A 23,465-nucleotide genomic window follows, 5' to 3' on the forward strand; every position below is an offset into this window, starting at 1 on the left:
TAAACCTCGACAGCTATAAAACCGACGCTTGACGCCGGATCCATCAGTGGTCACGGCGAAAGCTTAGGGAGCCAAGCGCTCAAGATGTGCCCTTCTTTTCTCTTGCAGATCCTGCGGCTGTTTTCTGCCTCTGCACAAACCTCACCCTCACGTGTCGACAACCGTATCGATGACGTGGAAACAGCAAAGTGCATCTATCCTCATATTTACGCCTACATGTCTGACTCACCACTCTACGCTGGAACACTGAAATCATAACCCTCGAAAGATATTAAACCGACGCTTCACTGCTGATTCTTCAGTGGTCACGGAGAAAGCTTAGGGAGCTAAGCACTCAAGTTGTGCCCTCCCTTTCTGTTGCTGACCCGGCGGCTGCTTTCTGCCGCTTCACAAACCTCACCCTCACGTGTCGACAACCGTATCGAAGACGTGGAAACAGCAGAGTGCATCTATCCTGATATCTACGCCTAGATCCCTGATTCGCCACTCTATACGTGAACCCGGACATCATAACCCTCGACAGCTTTAAAACCGACGCTTCACTCCAGATTCTTCAGTTGGCACAGTGAAGGCTTAGTGAGCCAAGCGCTCGAGATGTGCAATGCTTTTCTATTCCGACCCTGCGGCTGCTTTCTGCCGCTTCACAAACCTCACCCTCACGTGTCGACAACCGAATCGATGACATCGTAACAGCAGAGTGCATCTATCCTGATATCTACGCCTACATCATTGATTCGCCACTCTATGCGTGAACCCTGACATCATAACCCTCGACAGCTATAAAACCGACGCTTCACTCCGGATTCTTCAGTTGTCACAGTGAAGGCTTAGGGAGCCAAGCGCTCGAGATGTGCAATGCTATTCTATTGCGAAACCTGCGGCTGCTTTCTGCCGCTTCACAAACTTCACCCTCACGTGTCGCCAACCGTATCGAAGACGTGGAAACAGCAGAGTGCATCTTTCCTGATATGTACGCCTACATGCCTGATTCACCACTCTACGCTCGCCCACTGACATAAACCTGGACAGCTATAAAACCGACGCTTCACATTTAATTCTTCAGTGGTCACGGCGCAAGCTTAGGGAGCCAAGCGCTGAAGATTTGCCCTGATTTTCACTTGCAGACCCTGCGGCTGTTTTCTGCCGCTGCACAAACTTCACCCTCAAGTGTCGACAACCGTATCGATGACGTGGAAACAGCCGAGTGCTTCTATCCTGATATCTACGCCTACATCCCTGATTCGCCTCTCTATGCGTGAACCCTGACGTCGTAAACCTCGACAGCTATAAAACCGACGCATCACTCGTTATTCTTCAGTGGTCACGGGAAAAGCTTAGGGAGCCAAGCGCTCAAGATGTGCCCTTCTTTTCTCTTGCAGATCCTGCGGCTGTTTTCTGCCGCTGCACAAACCTCACCCTCACGTGTCGACAACCGTATCGATGACGCGGAAACAGCAGAGTGCATCTATCCTCATATTTACGCCTACATGCCTGACTCACCACTCTACGCTGGAACACTGACATCATAAACCTCTACGGGTATAAAATTGACGCTGCACACCGGATTCTTCTATGGCCACGGTGAAAGCTGAGGGAGCCAAGCGCTGAAGATTTGCCCTGATTTTCACTTGCAGACCCTGCGGCTGTTTTCTGCCGCTGCACAAACTTCACCCTCAAGTGTCGACAACCGTATCGATGACGTGGAAACAGCCGAGTGCTTCTATCCTGATATCTACGCCTACATCCCTGATTCGCCTCTCTATGCGTGAACCCTGACGTCGTAAACCTCGACAGCTATAAATCCGACGCTTTACGCCGGATCCATCAGTGGTCACGGCGAAAGCTTAGAGAGTCAAGCACTCAAGTTGTGCCCTCCGTTTCTGTTGCAGACCCTGCTGCTGTTTTCTGCCGCTTCACAAACCTCACCCTCACGTGTCAACAACCGTATCGAAGACGTGAAAACAGCAGAGTGCATCTATCCTGATATCTACGCCTACATCCCTGATTCGCCATTCTATGCGTGAACCCTGACATCATAACCCTCGACAGCTATAAAACCGACGCTTCACTCCGGATTCTTCAGTAGGCACATTGAAGGCTTAGTGAGCCAAGCGCTCGAGATGTGCAATGTTTTTCTATTCCGACCCTGCGGCTGCTTTCTGCCGCTGCACAAACCTCACCCTAACGTGTCGACAACCGCATCGATGACCTGGAAACAGCACAGTGCATCTATCCTGATATCTACGCCTACATCCTTGATTCGCCACTCTATGCGTGAACCCTGACATCATAACCCTCGACAGCTATAAAACCGACGCTTCACTCCGGATTCTTCAGTGGTCACAGTGAAGGCTTAGAGAGCCAAGCGCTCGAGATGTGCAATGCTATTCTATTGCGAAACCTGCGGCTGCTTTCTGCCCCTTCACAAACCTCACCCTCACGTGTCGACAACCGTATCGAAGACGTGGAAACAGCAGAGTGCATCTTTCCTGATATCCACGCCTACATGCCTGATTCACCACTCTACGCTCGCACACTGACATCATAAACCTCGACAGCTATAAAACCGAAGATACACATTGAATTCTTCTGTGGTCACGGCGCAAGCTTAGGGAGCCAAGCGCTGAAGATTTGCCCTGATTTTCACTTGCAGACCCTGCGGCTGTTTTCTGCCGCTGCACAAACCTCACTCTCCCGTGTCGACAACAGTGACAATGACGTGGGAACAGCAAGGTGCATCTGTCCTGATATCTACGCCTACATCCCTGATTCGCCTCTCTATGCGTGAACCCTGACATCATAACCCTTGACAGCTATAAAACCGACGCTTCCCTCCGGATTCTTCAGTGGTCACAGTGAAGGTTTAGTGAGCCAAGCGCTCGAGATGTGCAATGCTTTTCTATTGCGAACCCTGCGGCTGCTTTCTGCCGCTTCACAAACCTCACCCTCACGTGTCGACAACCGTATCGATGACGTGGAAACAGCAGAGTGCATCTATCCTGATATGTACGCCTACATGCCTGATTCACCACTCTACGCTCGCCCACTGACATCATAAACCTGGACAGCTAAAAAACCGACGCTTCACATTGAATTCTTCAGTGGTCACGGCGCAAGCTTAGGGAGCCATGCGCTGAAGATTTGCCCTGATTTCACTTGCAGACCCTGCGGCTGTTTTTTGCCGCTGCACAAGTCTCACTCTCCCGTGTCGACATCAGTAACAATTACGTGGGAACAGCAGGGTGCATCTGTCTTGATATCTACGCCTACATCCCTGATTCGCCTCTCTATGCGTGAACCCTGACGTCGTAAACCTCGACAGCTATAAAACCGACGCATCACTCCTTATTCTTCAGTGGTCACGGGAAAAGCTTAGGGAGCCAAGCGCTCAAGATGTGCCCTTCTTTTCTCTTGCAGATCCTGCGGCTGTTTTCTGCCGCTGCACAAACCTCACCCTGACGTGTCGACAACCGTATCGATGACGTGGAAACAGCAGAGTGCATCTATCCTCATATTTACGCCTACATGCCTGACTCACCACTCTACGCTGGAACACTGACATCATAAACCTCGACAGCTATAAAACCGACGCTTTACACCGGATTCTTCAGTGGTCACGGCGAAAGCTTACGGAGCCAAGCACTCAAGTTGTGCCCTCCGTTTCTGTTGCTGACCCGGCGGCTGCTTTCTGCCGCTTCACTAAACCTCACCCTCACGTGTCGACAACCGTATCGAAGACGTGGAAACAGCAGAGTCCATCTATCCTGATATCTACACCTACATCCCTGATTCGCCACTCTATGCGTGAACCCTGACATCATAACCCTCGACACCTATAAAACCGACGCTTCACTCCGGATTCTTCAGTGGTCACAGTGAAGGCTTAGTGAGCCAAGCGCTCGAGATGTGCAATGCTTTTCTATTCCGAACCCTGCGGCTGCTTTCTGCCGCTGCACAAACCTCACCCTCACGTGTCGACAACCGCATCGATGACAGGGAATCAGCAGAGTGCATCTATCCTGATATCTACGCCTACATCCCTGATTCGCCACTCTATGCGTGAACCCTGACATCATAACTCTCGAAAGCTATAAAACCGACGCTTCACTCCGAATTCTTCAGTGGTCACAGTGAAGGCTTAGTGAGCCAAGCGCTCGAGATGTGCAATGCTTTTTTATTGCGAACCCTGCGGCTCCTTTCTGCCGCTTCACAAACCTCATCCTCACGTGTCGGCAACCGTATCGATGACGTGGAAACAGCAGAGTGCATCTATCCTGATATCTCCGCCTACATTCCTGATTCGCCACTCTATGCGTGAACCCTGACATCATAACCCTCGACAGCTATAAAACCGAAGCTACACATTGAATTCTTAAGTGGTCACGGCGCAAGCTTAGGAAGCCAAGCGCTGAAGATTTGCCCTGATTTTCACTTGCAGACCTTGCGGCTGTTTTCTTCCGCTCCACAAACCTCACTCTCCCGCGTCGACAACAGTAACAATGACGTGGCAACAGCAGGGTGCATCTGTCCTGATATCTACGCCTACATCCCTGATTCGCCTCTCTATGCGTGAACCCTGACATCATAACCCTCGACAGCTATAAAACCGACGCTTCACTCCGGATTCTTCAGTCGTCACAGTAAAGGCTTAGTGAGCCAAGCGCTCGAGATTGGCAATGCTTTTCTATTGCGAACACTGCGGCTGCTTTCTGCCGCTTCACAAACCTCACCCTCACGTGTCGACAACCGCATCGATGACGTGCAAACAGCAGAGTGCATCTATCCTGATATCTACGCCTACATCCCTGATTCGCCACTCTATGCGTGAACCCTCACATCATAACCCTCGACAGCTTTAAAACCGACGCTTCACTCCGGATTCTTCAGTGGTCACAGTGAAGGCTTAGGGAGCCAAGCGCTCGAGATGTGCAATGCTATTCTATTGCGAAACCTGCGGCTGCTTTCTGCCGCTTCACAAACCGCACCCTCACGTGTCGACAACCGTATCGAAGACGTGGAAACAGCAGAGTGCATCTTTCCTGATATCCACGCCTACATGCCTGATTCACCACTCTACGCTCGCACACTGACATCATAAACCTCGACAGCTATAAAACCGAAGCTACACATTGAATTCTTCAGTGGTCACGGCGCAAGCTTAGTGAGCCAAGCGCTGAAGATTTGCCCTGATTTTCACTTGCAGACCCTGCGGATGATTTCTGCCGCTGCACAAACCTCACTCTCCCGTGTCGACAACAGTAACAATGACGTGGGAACAGCAGGGTGCATCTGTCCTGATATCTACGCCTACATCCCTGATTCGCCTCTCTATGCGTGAACCCTGACATCATACCCTTGACAGCTATAAAACCGACGCTTCACTCCGGATTCTTCAGTGGTCACAGTGAAGGCTTAGTGAGCCAAGCGCTCGAGATGTGCAATGCTTTTCTATTGCGAACCCTGCGGCTGCTTTCTGCCGCTTCACAAACCTCACCCTCACGTGTCGACAACCGTATCGATGACGTGCAAACAGCAGAGTGCATCTATTCTGATATCTACGCCTACATCCCTGATTCGCCACTCTATGCGTGAACCCTGACATTATAACCTCGACAGCTATAAAACCGACGCTTCACTCCGGATTCTTCAGTGCTCACAGTGAAGGCTTAGTGAGCCAAGCGCTCGAGATGTGCAATGCTATTGCAACGGATAATCTCCGTGAAGACGACGCAGAGGAAGTGCCCAGTGTGTGCGCGCTTGCCGCTCGGGGCTAGCTGTGATCTGGACCCTGTGCTCCGGTCGTCCTTGTGCCGACATAGACTTCGGGCCACGTAACATCTTTGGTGGAGGTGCTGGGTAAACGATCTCCACGCCACGCAGCTCCGAAGCGGTCGTCAGGCCGGGGCTACTACCATCATGGCTCCACCCGGCGAGTCACGAACCACTCCCTCTGCTCCCTCTGCTCCCTTCGTGGTCATGGCTCCTCCCCGTGACCCTGGTACCTTTTCTGGGAACGACGGCACCGATGTCGACGACTGGCTCAGCCTATATGAGCGAGTGAGCACCTATAACCGGTGGGATCCCACCGTGATGCTAGCGAATGCGATCTTCTATCTTAGTGGCACGGCCCGGGTCTGGTACGAAACCCACGAAGAAGAACTGACGAGCTGGGAGACTTTTAAAGAAAAGCTCCGTACTTTGTTTGACAGACCCGATGACCGGAAGCTCTCCGCGAAGAAGCAGCTCGCGTCGCGCGCCCAGTCGTCAACCGAAAGCTATGTGGCATATATCCAAGATGTCTTGGCGCTTTGCCGCAAGGTCGACGCCGCCATGACCGAGTCCGACAAAGTGAGCCATATTCTGAAAGGGATTGCGGATGATGCTTTTAACTTACTGGTTTGCAAAGACTGCACCACCGTGGACGCAATCATAAAAGAATGCCGTCATTTCGAACAGGTTAAAAGCCGCCGAATTCCACAGCAGTTCTCTCGGCTCCCTAATACTGCCGCTACTTCTTCCTGTGAGGAACACCGATTACCGTCCCGCGCCTCTTCCGAAGATGACCCCGTTACCGGCACTGTGACCCGCATCGTTCGCCGCGAACTGGAAGCCCTTGCGCCTGTTCTGCCCCGTCCGACCGCACCTGATAACTCTCTACCCACCGTGTCGCTGATTCAGGCCGTCGTGCGTCAGGAACTCACTAACCTGAACCTTCCTCCGGCTGTGTGCACCATCAGAAGCCCAGACACCCCCCAGCCACCTCTCTCTGTTTATCGTCGCACCTATTATTCTCCGCAGCGTTATCGCAATCCAAATGAGTGGCGTACGGCAGACGACCGCCCCATCTGCTTCCGGTGTTCTCGCATTGGCCACATCGCCCGACATTGCCGCAGTCCATGGTCTTCACCAGCTCGCAACGTCTGCCCCTCCTTCTACAGTTCTACCTCGACCCGCACCTTCTCGCCCCGAGCCCCGTCCGAACCATCTGAAGCAGCCGTTCCCCCTCCACGCCGATTCTCCCGCTCTCCGTCGCCGCAGGGCCGCCGCTCTCGCTCCCCACAGTCGCCTTCAACCAGCCGCTCCCATTTGGAAAACTAAATGATGCAGCTCCCGGAGGTGACGCTGCATCAACGACCCGGACCACAAATCCTCTCTCGACCTCTCGACCAAATCTCCTGGACGTCTTTATCGACCGTGTTCCTGTGCGCGCCCTGATTGACACCGGTGCTCAAATATCAGTGATGAGTGCTGCCCTCCGCCGTCGCCTACGCAAAGTCCTCACGCCTGCAATGTCCCGTGTGCGTGTCGCGGATGGTGGCACGCCTGCTGTCGACGGTACGTGTACCGCGCGCGTTACCATTGGCGGCCACAGTATACCGGTTCAATTCACCGTGCTGACCACCTGTGCCCATGACCTCATTCTTGGCTTGGATTTTCTGACTGACCATTCCGCCCTCATTGACTGCTCGGATGGCGTGCTACACCTCGAACTTCCACTGCTGGATTCCGAACCCGTCGATATATCACTGCGACTGTACAGTACCGATTATGCTCGCCTGTCATCCCGAACCGCCTCTTTCGTTCCACTGACCCCTTCTCGCCCAGTTCCTGATGGCGACTATCTCGTTACGCCCAACCTTGACCTCCTGCTGACCCGTAACGTTGCCCTACCTCATACCATCGCCACCATCCAAGCTAACGCCCTTTCTCTGCCTTTCCTCAACTTCGGCGTCTCTTCTCAAGTGCTCCCGTCCGGTATCTGCGTGGCTACACTATCTCCTCTCGCTCCTTGCCACGTCGCTCAGTTGGCCAACACCCCTGTTCACGACACTGCCACCCCGCGCCGGCAGTCTCCTCAGTCGCCCGACGCCTTCACGACCATGATGGCCACCGACCTCAGTCCCGACCAAACTGCCCAGCTTCGTGCCCTTCTCGAATCTTTTTCGGATATTTTTGATGTCAACAACACGACGCTGGGCCAAACTCTCGCCGTCAGGCACCGCATTGTAACCGGCGATGCCCCTCCCATCCGCCGCCGCCCGTATCGAGTCTCTCACGCCGAGCGTCAAGTTATCAATGCGGAAGTTACTAAAATGCTTGCGAAAAACATTATCGAACCCTCGCACAGTCCCTGGGCCTCACCCGTCGTACTTGTGAAGAAGAAGGATGGCTCCTGGCGTTTTTGCATTGATTATCGGCACTTGAATAAGATCACCAAAAAGGACGTGTACCCCTTGCCGCGCATCGATGACGCCCTTGACTGCCTTCATGGTGCCAAATTTTTCTCATCCATAGATCTTCGCTCCGGCTACTGGCAAATTGCTGTAGACGACCAGGACCGTGAAAAGACCGCCTTTGTGACACCTGATGGGCTTTACCAATTCAAAGTTATGCCTTTCGGATTATGCAACGAGCCAGCCACATTCGAGCGCATGATGGATGCCCTTTTGCACGGCTTTAAGTGGTCCACCTGCCTGTGCTACCTCGATGACGTCATTGTCTTTTCGCCCACGTTTTCCACTCATATCACTGACCTTTCCCAGATCCTTTCCCTCTTTCGTCATGCCGGCCTGCAGCTCAACTCGTCTAAGTGCCGTTTCGCGCGCCGCCAGCTCACCATCTTGGGTCATGTCGTCGACAATACGGGGGTCCACCCTGACCCTATTCTATTGCGAACCCTGCGGCTGTTTTCTGCCGCATCACAAACCTCACCCTCACGTGTCGACAACCGTATCGAAGACGTGGAAACAGCAGAGTGCATCTTTCCTGATATGTACGCCTACATGCCTGGTTCACCACTCTACGCTCGCCCACTGACATCATAAACCTCGACAGCTATAAAACCGACGCTTCACATTGAATTCTTCCGTGGTCACGGCGCAAGGTTAGGGAGCCAAGCGCTGAAGATTTGCCCTGATTTTCACTTGCAGACCCTGCGGCTGTTTTCTGCCGTTGCACAAATCTCACTCTCCCGTGTCGACAACAGTAACAATGACGTGGGAACAGCAGAGTGCATCTATCCTGATATCTACCCATACATCCCTGATTCACCACTCTACGCTGGAACCCGGGCATCATAAACCTCGACAGCTATAAAACCGACGCTTTACGCCGGATTCTTCAGTGCTCACAGTGAAGGCTTAGGGAGCCAAGCGCTCGAGATGTGCAATGCTTTTCTATTGCGAACCCTGCGGCTGTTTTCTGCCGCTTCACAAACCTCACCCTCACGTGTCGACAACCGTATCGAAGACGTGGAAACAGCAGAGTGCATCTATCCTGATATCTACCCATACATCCCTGATTCACCACTCTACGCTGGAACCCGGGCATCATAAACCTCGACAGCTATAAAACCGACGCTTCACTCCGGATTCTTCAGTGGTCACAGTGAAGGCTTAGGGAGCCAAGCGCTCGAGATGTGCAATGCTATTCTATTGCGAAACCTGCGGCTGCTTTCTGCCGCTTCACAAACCGCACCCTCACGTGTCGACAACCGTATCGAAGACGTGGAAACAGCAGAGTGCATCTTTCCTGATATCCACGCCTTCATGCCTGATTCACCACCCTACGCTCGCACACTGACATCATAAACCTCGACAGCTATAAAACCGAAGCTACACATTGAATTCTTCAGTGGTCACGGCGCAAGCTTAGGGAGCCAAGCGCTGAAGATTTGCCCTGATTTTCACTTGCAGACCCTGCGGCTGATTTCTGCCGCTGCACAAACCTCACTCTCCCGTGTCGACAACAGTAACAATGACGTGGGAACAGCGGGGTGCATCTGTCCTGATATCTACGCCTACATCCCTGATTCGCCTATCTATGCGTGAACCCTGACATCATACCCTTGACAGCTATAAAACCGACGCTTCACTCCGGATTCTTCAGTGGTCACAGTGAAGGCTTAGTGAGCCAAGCGCTCGAGATGTGCAATGCTTTTCTATTGCGAACCCTGAGGCTGCTTTCTGCCGCTTCACAAACCTCACCCTCACGTGTCGACAACCGTATCGATGACGTGCAAACAGCAGAGTGCATACATTCTGATATCTACGCCTACATCCCTGATTCGCCACTCTATGCGTGAACCCTGACATCATAACCTCGACAGCTATAAAACCGACGCTTCACTCCGGATTTTTCAGTGCTCACAGTGAAGGATTAGTGAGCCAAGCGCTCGAGATGTGCAATGCTATTCTATTGCGAACCCTGCGGCTGTTTTCTGCCGCTTCACAAACCTCACCCTCACGTGTCGACAACCGTATCGAAGACGTGGAAACAGCAGAGTGCATCTTTCCTGATATGTACGCCTACATGCCTGGTTCACCACTCTACGCTCGCCCACTGACATCATAAACCTCGACAGCTATAAAACCGACGCTTCACATTGAATTCTTCAGTGGTCACGGCGCAAGGTTAGGGAACCAAGCGCTGAAGATTTGCCCTGATTTTCACTTGCAGACCCTGCGGCTGTTTTCTGCCGCTGCACAAATCTCACTCTCCCGTGTCGACAACAGTAACAATTGCGTGGGAACAGCAGGGTGCATCTGTCTTGATATCTACGCCTACATCCCTGATTCGTTTCTCTATGCCTGAACCCTGACGTCGTAAACCTCGACAGCTATAAAACCGACGCATCACTCCTTATTCTTCAGTGGTCATGGGAAAAGCTTAGGGAGCCAAGCGCTCAAGATGGGCCCTTCTTTTCTCTTGCAGATCCTGCGGCTGTTTTCTGCCTCTGCACAAACCTCACCCTCACGTGTCGACAAGCGTATCGATGACGTGGAAACAGCAAAGTGCATCTATCCTCATATTTACGCCTGCATGCCTGACTCACCACTCTACGCTGGAACACTGAAATCATAACCCTCGAAAGATATTAAACCGACGCTTCACTGCGGATTCTTCAGTGGTCACGGCGAAAGCTTAGGGAGCTAAGCACTCAAGTTGTGCCCTCTCTTTCTGTTGCTGACCCGGCGCCTGCTTTCTGCCGCTTCACAAACCTCACCCTCACGTGTCGACAACCGTATCGAAGACGTGGAAACAGCAGAGTGCATCTATCCTGATATCTACGCCTACATCCCTGATTCGCCACTCTATGCGTGAACCCTGACATCATAACCCTCGACAGCTATAAAACCGACGCTTCACTCCGGATTCTTCAGTGGTGGTCACAGTGAAGGCTTAGGGAGCCAAGCGCTCGAGATGTGCAATGCTATTCTATTGCGAAACCTGCGGCTGCTTTCTGCCGCTTCACAAACTTCACCCTCACGTGTCGGCAACCGTATCGAAGACGTGGAAACAGCAGAGTGCATCTTTCCTGATATCCACGCCTACATGCCTGATTCACCACTCTATGCGTGAACCCTGACATCATAACCCTCGACAGCTATAAAACGGACGCTTCACTCCGGATTCTTCAGTGGTCACAGTGAAGGCTTAGGGAGCCAAGCGCTCGAGATGTGCAATGCTATTCTATTGCGAAACCTGCGGCAGCTTTCTGCCGCTTCACAAACCTCACCCTCACGTGTCGACAACCGTATCGAAGACGTGGAAACAGCAGAGTGCATCTTTCCTGATATCCACGCCTACATGCCTGATTCACCACTCTACGCTGGCACACTGACATCATAAACCTCGACAGCTATAAAACCGAAGCTACACATTGAATTCTTCAGTGGTCACGGCGCAAGCTTAGGGAGCCAAGCGCTGAAGATTTCCCTGATGTTCACTTGCAGACCCTGCGGCTGTTTTCTGCCGTTGCACAAATCTCACTCTCCCGTGTCGACAACAGTAACAATGACGTGGGAACAGCAGGGTGCATCTGTCCTGATATCTACGCCTACATCCCTGATTCGCCTCACTATGCGTGAACCCTGACATCATAACACTTGACAGCTATAAAACCGACGCTTCCCTCCGGATTCTTCAGTGGTCACAGTGAAGGCTTAGTGAGCCAAGCGCTCGAGATGTGCAATGCTTTTCTATTGCGAACCCTGCGGCTGCTTTCTGCCGCTTCACAAAAGTCACCCTCGCGTGTCGACAACCGTATCGATGAAGTGGAAACAGCAGAGTGCATCTATCCTGATATCTACGCCTACATCCCTGATTCGCCACTCTATGCGTGAACCCTGACATCATAACCCTCGACAGCTATAAAACCGACGCTTCACTCCGGATTCTTCAGTTGGCACAGTGAAGGCTTAGTGAGCCAAGCGCTCGAGATGTGGAATATTTTTCTATTCCGACCCTGCGGCTGCTTTCTGCCGCTGCACAAACCTCACCCTAACGTGTCGACAACCGCATCGATGACATGGAAACAGCACAGTGCATCTATCCTGATATCTACGCCTACATCCTTGATTCGCCACTCTATGCGTGAACCCTGACATTATAACCCTCGACAGCTATAAAACCGACGCTTCCCTCCGGATTCTTCAGTGGTCACAGTGAAGGCTTAGTGAGCCAAGCGCTCGAGATGTGCAATGCTATTCTATTGCGAACCCTGCGGCTGCTTTCTGCCGCTTCACAAACCTCACCCTCACGTGTCGACAACCGTATCGAAGACGTGGAAACAGCAGAGTGCATCTTTCCTGATATGTACGCCTACATGCCTGATTCACCACTCTACGCTCGCCCACTGACATAAACCTGGACAGCTATAAAACCGACGCTTCACATTGAATTCTTCAGTGGTCACGGCGCAAGCTTAGGGAGCCAAGCGCTGAAGATTTGCCCTGATTTTCACTTGCAGACCCTGCGGCTGTTTTCTGCCGCTGCACAAATCTCACTCTCCCGTGTCGACAACAGTAACAATTACGTGGGAACAGCAATGTGCATCTGTCTTGATATCTACGCCTACATCCCTGATTCGCCTCTCTATGCGTGAACCCTGACGTCGTAAACCTCGACAGCTATAAAACCGACGCATCACTCCTTATTCTTCAGTTGTCACGGAAAAAGCTTAGGAGCCAAGCGCTCAAGATGTGCCCCTCTTTTCTCTTGCAGATCCTGCGGCTGTTTTCTGCCGCTGCACAAACCTCACCCTCACGTGTCGACAACCGCATCGATGACATGGAAACAGCAAAGTGCATCTATCCTGATATCTACGCCTACATCCTTGATTCGCCACTCTGCGTGAACCCTGACATCATAACCCTCGACAGCTATAAAACCGACGCTTCACTCCGGATTCTTCAGTGGTCACAGTGAAGGCTTAGAGAGCCAAGCGCTTGAGATGTGCAATGCTATTCTATTGCGAAACCTGCGGCTGCTTTCTGCCGCTTCACAAACCTCACCCTCACGTGTCGACTACCGTATCGATGACGTGGAAACAGCAGAGTGCATCTATCCTCAAATTTACGCCTACATGCCTGACTCACCACTCTACGCTGGAACACTGACATCATAAACCTCTACGGGTATAAAATTGACGCTGCACACCAGATTCTTCTATGGCCACGGTGAAAGCTGAGAGAGCCAAGCACTCAAGGCGTGTTCCGCTGTTCTGTTGCAGACCCTAAGGCTGTTTTCTGCCCCTGCACAAACCTCACCCTCACGAGTCGACAACCGTATCGAAGACGTGGAAACAGCAGAGTGCATCTATCCTGATATCTACGCCTACATCCCTGATTCGCCTCTCTATGCCTGAACCCTGACGTCGTAAACCTCGACAGCTATAAAACCGACGCATCACTCCTTATTCTTCAGTGGTCATGGGAAAAGCTTAGGGAGCCAAGCGCTCAAGATGTGCCCTTCTTTTCTCTTGCACATCCTGCGGCTGTTTTCTGCCTCTGCACAAACCTCACCCTCACGTGTCGACAAGCGTATCGATGACGTGGAAACAGCAAAGTGCATCTATCCTCATATTTACGCCTACATGCCTGACTCACCACTCTACGCTGGAACACTGAAATCATAACCCTCGAAAGATATTAAACCGACGCTTCACTGCGGATTCTTCAGTGGTCACGGCGAAAGCTTAGGGAGCTAAGCACTCAAGTTATGCCCTCCCTTTCTGTTGCTGACCTGGCGGCTGCTTTCTGCCGCTTCACAAACCTCACCCTCACGTGTCGACAACCGTATCGAAGACGTGGAAACAGCAAAGTGCATCTATCCTGATATCTACGCCTACATCCCTGATTCGCCACTCTATGCGTGAACCCTGACATCATAACCCTCGACAGCTATAAAACCGACGCTTCACTCCGGATTCTTCAGTGGTCACAGTGAAGGCTTAGGGAGCCAAGCGCTCGAGATGTGCAATGCTATTCTATTGCGAAACCTGCGGCTGCTTTCTGCCGCTTCACAAACTTCTCCCTCACGTGTCGACAACCGTATCGAAGACGTGGAAACAGCAGAGTGCATCTTTCCTGATATCCACGCCTACATGCTGATTCACCACTCTATGCGTGAACCCTGACATCATAACCCTCGACAGCTATAAAACGGACGCTTCACTCCGGATTCTTCAGTGGTCACAGTGAAGGCTTAGGGAGCCAAGCGCTCGAGATGTGCAATGCTATTCTATTGCGAAACCTGCGGCAGCTTTCTGCCGCTTCACAAACCTCACCCTCACGTGTCGACAACCGTATCGAAGACGTGGAAACAGCAGAGTGCATCTTTCCTGATATCCACGCCTACATGCCTGATTCACCACTCTACGCTCGCACACTGACATCATAAACCTCTACAGCTATAAAACCGAAGCTACACATTGAATTCTTCAGTGGTCACGGCGCAAGCTTAGGGAGCCAAGCGCTGAAGATTTGCCCTGATTTTCACTTGCAGACCCTGCGGCTGTTTTCTGCCGTTGCACAAATCTCACTCTCCCGTGTCGACAACAGTAACAATGACGTGGGTACAGCAGGGTGCATCTGTCCTGATATCTACGCCTACATCCCTGATTCGCCTCTCTATGCGTGAACCCTGACATCATAACCCTTGACAGCTATAAAACCGACGCTTCCCTCCGGATTCTTCAGTGGTCACAGTGAAGGCTTAGTGAGCCAAGCGCTCGAGATGTGCAATGCTTTTCTATTGCGAACCCTGCGGCTGCTTTCTGCCGCTTCACAAACCTCACCCTCACGTGTCGACAGCCGTATCGATGAAGTGGAAACAGCAGAGTGCATCTATCCTGATATCTACGCCTACATCCCTGATTCGCCACTCTATGCGTGAACCCTGACATCATAACCCTTGACAGCTATAAAACCGACGCTTCCCTCCGGATTCTTCAGTGGTCACAGTGAAGGCTTAGTGAGCCAAGCGCTCGAGATGTGCAATGCTTTTCTATTGCGAACCCTGCGGCTGCTTTCTGCCGCTTCACAAACCTCACCCTCACGTGTCGACAGCCGTATCGATGAAGTGGAAACAGCAGAGTGCATCTATCCTGATATCTACGCCTACATCCCTGATTCGCCTCTCTATGCGTGAACCCTGACATCATAACCCTTGACAGCTATAAAACCGACGCTTCCCTCCGGATTCTTCAGTGGTCACAGTGAAGGCTTAGTGAGCCAAGCGCTCGAGATGTGCAATGCTTTTCTATTGCGAACCCTGCGGCTGCTTTCTGCCGCTTCACAAACCTCACCCTCACGTGTCGACAGCCGTATCGATGAAGTGGAAACAGCAGAGTGCATCTATCCTGATATCTACGCCTACATCCCTGATTCGCCTCTCTATGCGTGAACCCTGACATCATAACCCTCGACAGCTATAAAACCGACGCTTCCCTCCGGATTCTTCAGTGGTCACAGTGAAGGCTTAGTGAGCCAAGCGCTCGAGATGTGCAATGCTATTCTATTGCGAACCCTGCGGCTGCTTTCTGCCGCTTCACAAACCTCACCCTCACGTGTCGACAACCGTATCGAAGACGTGGAAACAGCAGAGTGCATCTTTCCTGATATGTACGCCTACATGCCTGATTCACCACTCTACGCTCGCCCACTGACATAAACCTGGACAGCTATAAAACCGACGCTTCACATTGAATTCTTCAGTGGTCACGGCGCAAGCTTAGGGAGCCAAGCGCTGAAGATTTGCCCTGATTTTCACTTGCAGACCCTGCGGCTGTTTTCTGCCGCTGCACAAATCTCACTCTCCCGTGTCGACAACAGTAACAATTACGTGGGAACAGCAATGTGCATCTGTCTTGATATCTACGCCTACATCCCTGATTCGCCTCTCTATGCGTGAACCCTGACGTCGTAAACCTCGACAGCTATAAAACCGACGCATCACTCCTTATTCTTCAGTTGTCACGGAAAAAGCTTAGGAGCCAAGCGCTCAAGATGTGCCCCTCTTTTCTCTTGCAGATCCTGCGGCTGTTTTCTGCCGCTGCACAAACCTCACCCTCACGTGTCGACAACCGTATCGAAGGCGTGGAAACTGCAGAGTGCATCTATCCTTATATCTACGCATACATCCCTGATTCACCACTCTACGCTGGAACCCGGACATCATAAACCTCGACAGCTATAAAACCGACGCTTTACGCAGGATCCATCAGTGGTCACGGCGAAAGCTTAGAGAGTCAAGCACTCAAGTTGTGCCATCCGTTTCTGTTGCAGACCCTGCTGCTGTTTTCTGCCGCTTCACAAACCTCACCCTCACGTGTCGACAACCGTATCGAAGACGTGAAAACAGCAGAGTGCATCTATCCTGATATCTACGCCTACATCCCTGATTCGCCACTCTATGCGTGAACCCTGACATCATAACCCTCGACAGCTATAAAACCGACGCTTCACTCCGGATTCTTCAGTTGGCACAGTGAAGGCTTAGTGAGCCAAGCGCTCGAGATGTGCAATGTTTTTCTATTCCGACCCTGCGGCTGCTTTCTGCCGCTGCACAAACCTCACCCTAACGTGTCGACAACCGCATCGATGACATGGAAACAGCACAGTGCATCTATCCTGATATCTACGCCTAGATCCTTGATTCGCCACTCTATGCGTGAACCCTGACATTATAACCCTCGACAGCTATAAAACCGACGCTTCACTCCGGATTCTTCAGTGGTCACAGTGAAGGCTTAGAGAGCCAAGCGCTCGAGATGTGCAATGCTATTCTATTGCGAAACCTGCGGCTGCTTTCTGCCGCTTCACAAACCTCACCCTCACGTATCGACAACCGTATCGAAGACGTGGAAACAGCAGAGTGCATCTTTCCTGATATCCACGCCTACATGCCTGATTCACCACTCTACGCTCGCACACTGACATCATAAACCTCGACAGCTATAAAACCGAAGCTACACATTGAATTCTTCAGTGGTCACGGCGCAAGCTTTGAGAGCCAAACGCGGAAGATTTGCCCTGATTTTCTCTCGCACATCCTGCGGCTGTTTTCTGCCTCTGCACAAACCTCACCCTCACGTGTCGACAAGCGTATCGATGACGTGGAAACAGCAAAGTGCATCTATCCTCATATTTACGCCTACATGCCTGACTCACCACTCTACGCTGGAACACTGAAATCATAACCCTCGAAAGATATTAAACCAACGCTTCACTGCGGATTCTTCAGTGGTCACGGCGAAAGCTTAGGGAGCTAAGCACTCAAGTTATGCCCTCCCTTTCTGTTGCTGACCCGGCGGCTGCTTTCTGCCGCTTCACAAACCTCACCCTCACGTGTCGACAACCGTATCGAAGACGTGGAAACAGCAGAGTGCATCTTTCCTGATATCCACGCCTACATGCCTGATTCACCACTCTATGCGTGAACCCTGACATCATAACCCTCGACAGCTATAAAACGGACGCTTCACTCCGGATTCTTCAGTGGTCACAGTGAAGTCTTAGGGAGCCAAGCGCTCGAGATGTGCAATGCTATTCTATTGCGAAACCTGCGGCAGCTTTCTGCCGCTTCACAAACCTCACCCTCACGTGTCGACAACCGTATCGAAGACGTGGAAACAGCAGAGTGCATCTTTCCTGATATCCACGCCTACATGCCTGATTCACCACTCTACGCTCGCACACTGACATCATAAACCTCGACAGCTATAAAACCGAAGCTACACATTGAATTCTTCAGTGGTCACGGCGCAAGCTTAGGGAGCCAAGCGCTGAAGATTTGCCCTGATTTTCACTTGCAGACCCTGCGGCTGTTTTCTGCCGTTGCACAAATCTCACTCTCCCGTGTCGACAGCAGTAACAATGACGTGGGTACAGCAGGGTGCATCTGTCCTGATATCTACGCCTACATCCCTGATTCGCCTCTCTATGCGTGAACCCTGACATCATAACCTTTGACAGCTATAAAACCGACGCTTCCCTCCGGATTCTACAGTGGTCACAGTGAAGGCTTAGTGAGCCAAGCGCTCGAGATGTGCAATGATTTTCTATTGCGAACCCTGCGGCTGCTTTCTGCCGCTTCACAAACCTCACCCTCACGTGTCGACAACCGTATCGGTGAAGTGGAAACAGCAGAGTGCATCTATCCTGATCTACGCCTACATCCCTGATTCGCCACTCTATGCGTGAACCCTGACATCATAACCCTCGACAGCTATAAAACCGACGCTTCACTCCGGATTCTTCAGTTGGCACAGTGAAGGCTTAGTGAGCCAAGCGCTCGAGATGTGCAATGTTTTTCTATTCCGACCCTGCGGCTGCTTTCTGCCGCTGCACAAACCTCACACTAACGTGTCGACAACCGCATCGATGACATGGAAACAGCACAGTGCATCTATCCTGATATCTACGCCTAGATCCTTGATTCGCCACTCTATGTGTGAACCCTGACATCATAACCCTCGACAACTATAAAACCGACGCTTCACTCCGGATTCTTCAGTGGTCACAGTGAAGGCTTAGGGAGCCAAGCGCTCGAGATGTGCAATGCTATTCTATTGCGAAACCTGCGGCTGCTTTCTGCCGCTTCACAAACTTCACCCTCACGTGTCGACAACCGTATCGAAGACGTGGAAACAGCAGAGTGCATCTTTCCTGATATCCACGCCTACATGCCTGATTCACCACTCTATGCGTGAACCCTGACATCATAACCCTCGACAGCTATAAAACGGACGCTTCACTCCGGATTCTTCAGTGGTCACAGTGAAGGCTTAGGGAGCCAAGCGCTCGAGATGTGCAATGCTATTCTATTGCGAAACCTGCGGCAGCTTTCTGCCGCTTCACAAACCTCACCCTCACGTGTCGACAACCGTATCGAAGACGTGGAAACAGCAGAGTGCATCTTTCCTGATATCCACGCCTACATGCCTGATTCACCACTCTACGCTCGCACACTGACATCATAAACCTCGACAGCTATAAAACCGAAGCTACACATTGAATTCTTCAGTGCTCACGGCGCAAGCTTAGGGAGCCAAGCGCTGAAGATTTGCCCTGATTTTCACTTGCAGACCCTGCGGCTGTTTTCTGCCGTTGCACAAATCTCACTCTCCCGTGTCGACAACAGTAACAATGACGTGGGTACAGCAGGGTGCATCTGTCCTGATATCTACGCCTACATCCCTGATTCGCCTCTCTATGCGTGAACCCTGACATCATAACCTTTGACAGCTATAAAACCGACGCTTCCCTCCGGATTCTTCAGTGGTCACAGTGAAGGCTTAGTGAGCCATGCGCTCGAGATGTGCAATGCTTTTCTATTGCGAACCCTGCGGCTGATTTCTGCCGCTTCACAAACCTCACCCTCACGTGTCGACAACCGTATCGGTGAAGTGGAAACAGCAGAGTGCATCTATCCTGATATCTACGCCTACATCCCTGATTCGCCACTCTATGCGTGAACCCTGACATCATAACCCTCGACAGCTATAAAACCGACACTTCCCTCCGGATTCTTCAGTGGTCACAGTGAAGGCTTAGTGAGCCAAGCGCTCGAGATGTGCAATGCTATTCTATTGCGAACCCTGCGGCTGCTTTCTGCCGCTTCACAAACCTCACCCTCACGTGTCGACAACCGTATCGAAGACGTGGAAACAGCAGAGTGCATCTTTCCTGATATGTACGCCTACATGCCTGATTCACCACTCTACGCTCGCCCACTGACATAAACCTGGACAGCTATAAAACCGACGCTTCACATTGAATTCTTCAGTGGTCACGGGAAAAGCTTAGGGAGCCAAGCGCTCAAGATGTGCCCTTCTTTTCTCTTGCAGATCCTGCGGCTGTTTTCTGCCGCTGCACAAACCTCACCCTCACGTGTCGACAACCCTATCGATGACGTGGAAACAGCAGAGTGCATCTATCCTCATATTTACGCCTACATGCCTGACTCACCACTCTACGCTGGAACACTGACATCATAAACCTCTACGGGTATAAAATTGACGCTGCACACCGGATTCTTCTATGGCCACGGTGAAAGCTGAGGGAGCCAAGCACTCAAGACGTGTTCCGCTGTTCTGTTGCAGACCCTAAGGCTGTTTTCTGCCCCTGCACAAACCTCACCCTCACGTGTCGACAACCGTATCGAAGACGTGGAAACTGCAGAGTGCATCTATCCTCATATCTACGCGTACATCCCTGATTCACCACTCTACGCTGGAACCCGGACATCATAAACCTCGACAGCTATAATACCGACGCTTTACGCCGGATCCATCAGTGGTCACGGCGAAAGCTTAGAGAGTCAAGCACTCAAGTTGTGCCCTCCGTTTCTGTTGCAGACCCTGCTGCTGTTTTCTGCCTCTTCACAAACCTCACCCTCACGTGTCGACAACCGTATCGAAGACGTGAAAACAGCAGAGTGCATCTATCCTGATATCTACGCCTACATCCCTGATTCGCCACTCTATGCGTGAACCCTGACATCATAACCCTCGACAGCTATAAAACCGACGCTTCACTCCGGATTCTTCAGTTGGCACAGTGAAGGCTTAGTGAGCCAAGCGCTCGAGATGGCAATGTTTTTCTATTCCGACCCTGCGGCTGCTTTCTGCCGCTGCACAAACCTCACCCTAACGTGTCGACAACCGCATCGATGACATGGAAACAGCACAGTGCATCTATCCTGATATCTACGCCTACATCCTTGATTCGCCACTCTATGCGTGAACCCTGACATCATAACCCTCGACAGCTATAAAACCGACGCTTCACTCCGGATTCTTCAGTGGTCACAGTGAAGGCTTAGAGAGCCAAGCGCTCGAGATGTGCAATGCTATTCTATTGCGAAACCTGCGGCAGCTTTCTGCCGCTTCACAAACCTCACCCTCACGTTTCGACAACCGTATCGATGACGTGGAAACAGCAGAGTGCATCTTTCCTGATATCCACGCCTACATGCCTGATTCACCACTCTACGCTCGCCCACTGACATCATAAACCTGGACAGCTAAAAAACCGACGCTTCACATTGAATTCTTCAGTGGTCACGGCGCAAGCTTAGGGAGCCATGCGCTGAAGATTTGCCCTGATTTTCACTTGCACATCCTGCGGCTGTTTTCTGCCTCTGCACAAACCTCACCCTCACGTGTCGACAAGCGTATCGATGACGTGGAAACAGCAAAGTGCATCTATCCTCATATTTACGCCTACATTCCTGACTCACCATTCTACGCTGGAACACTGAAATCATAACCCTCGAAAGATATTAAACCAACGCTTCACTGCGGATTCTTCAGTGGTCACGGCGAAAGCTTAGGGAGCTAAGCACTCAAGTTATGCCCTCCCTTTCTGTTGCTGACCCGGCGGCTGCTTTCTGCCGCTTCACAAACCTCACCCTCACGTGTCGACAACCGTATCGAAGACGTGAAAACAGCAGAGTGCATCTATCCTGATATCTACGCCTACATCCCTGATTCGCCACTCTATGCGTGAACCCTGACATCATAACCCTCGACAGCTATAAAACCGACGCTTCACTCCGGATTCTTCAGTTGGCACAGTGAAGGCTTAGTGAGCCAAGCGCTCGAGATGTGCAATGTTTTTCTATTCCGACCCTGCGGCTGCTTTCTGCCGCTGCACAAACCTCACCCTAACGTGTCGACAACCGCATCGATGACATGGAAACAGCACAGTGCATCTATCCTGATATCTACGCCTAGATCCTTGATTCGCCACTCTATGCGTGAACCCTGACATTATAACCCTCGACAGCTATAAAACCGACGCTTCACTCCGGATTCTTCAGTGGTCACAGTGAAGGCTTAGAGAGCCAAGCGCTCGAGATGTGCAATGCTATTCTATTGCGAAACCTGCGGCTGCTTTCTGCCGCTTCACAAACCTCACCCTCACGTATCGACAACCGTATCGAAGACGTGGAAACAGCAGAGTGCATCTTTCCTGATATCCACGCCTACATGCCTGATTCACCACTCTACGCTCGCACACTGACATCATAAACCTCGACAGCTATAAAACCGAAGCTACACATTGAATTCTTCAGTGGTCACGGCGCAAGCTTTGAGAGCCAAACGCGGAAGATTTGCCCTGATTTTCTCTCGCACATCCTGCGGCTGTTTTCTGCCTCTGCACAAACCTCACCCTCACGTGTCGACAAGCGTATCGATGACGTGGAAACAGCAAAGTGCATCTATCCTCATATTTACGCCTACATGCCTGACTCACCACTCTACGCTGGAACACTGAAATCATAACCCTCGAAAGATATTAAACCAACGCTTCACTGCGGATTCTTCAGTGGTCACGGCGAAAGCTTAGGGAGCTAAGCACTCAAGTTATGCCCTCCCTTTCTGTTGCTGACCCGGCGGCTGCTTTCTGCCGCTTCACAAACCTCACCCTCACGTGTCGACAACCGTATCGAAGACGTGAAAACAGCAGAGTGCATCTTTCCTGATATCCACGCCTACATGCCTGATTCACCACTCTATGCGTGAACCCTGACATCATAACCCTCGACAGCTATAAAACGGACGCTTCACTCCGGATTCTTCAGTGGTCACAGTGAAGGCTTAGGGAGCCAAGCGCTCGAGATGTGCAATGCTATTTTATTGCGAAACCTGCGGCAGCTTTCTGCCGCTTCACAAACCTCACCCTCACGTGTCGACAACCGTATCGAAGACGTGGAAACAGCAGAGTGCATCTTTCCTGATATCCACGCCTACATGCCTGATTCACCACTCTACGCTCGCACACTGACATCATAAACCTCGACAGCTATAAAACCGAAGCTACACATTGAATTCTTCAGTGGTCACGGCGCAAGCTTAGGGAGCCAAGCGCTGAAGATTTGCCCTGATTTTCACTTGCAGACCCTGCGGCTGTTTTCTGCCGTTGCACAAATCTCACTCTCCCGTGTCGACAACAGTAACAATGACGTGGGTACAGCAGGGTGCATCTGTCCTGATATCTACGCCTACATCCCTGATTCGCCTCTCTATGCGTGAACCCTGACATCATAACCTTTGACAGCTATAAAACCGACGCTTCCCTCCGGATTCTACAGTGGTCACAGTGAAGGCTTAGTGAGCCAAGCGCTCGAGATGTGCAATGATTTTCTATTGCGAACCCTGCGGCTGCTTTCTGCCG

This window comes from Amblyomma mixtum, chromosome 10 (genome assembly GCF_055824585.1).
Source record: "Amblyomma mixtum isolate Tamu chromosome 10, ASM5582458v1, whole genome shotgun sequence".
NCBI classification, from domain to species: Eukaryota; Metazoa; Arthropoda; class Arachnida; order Ixodida; family Ixodidae; genus Amblyomma; species Amblyomma mixtum.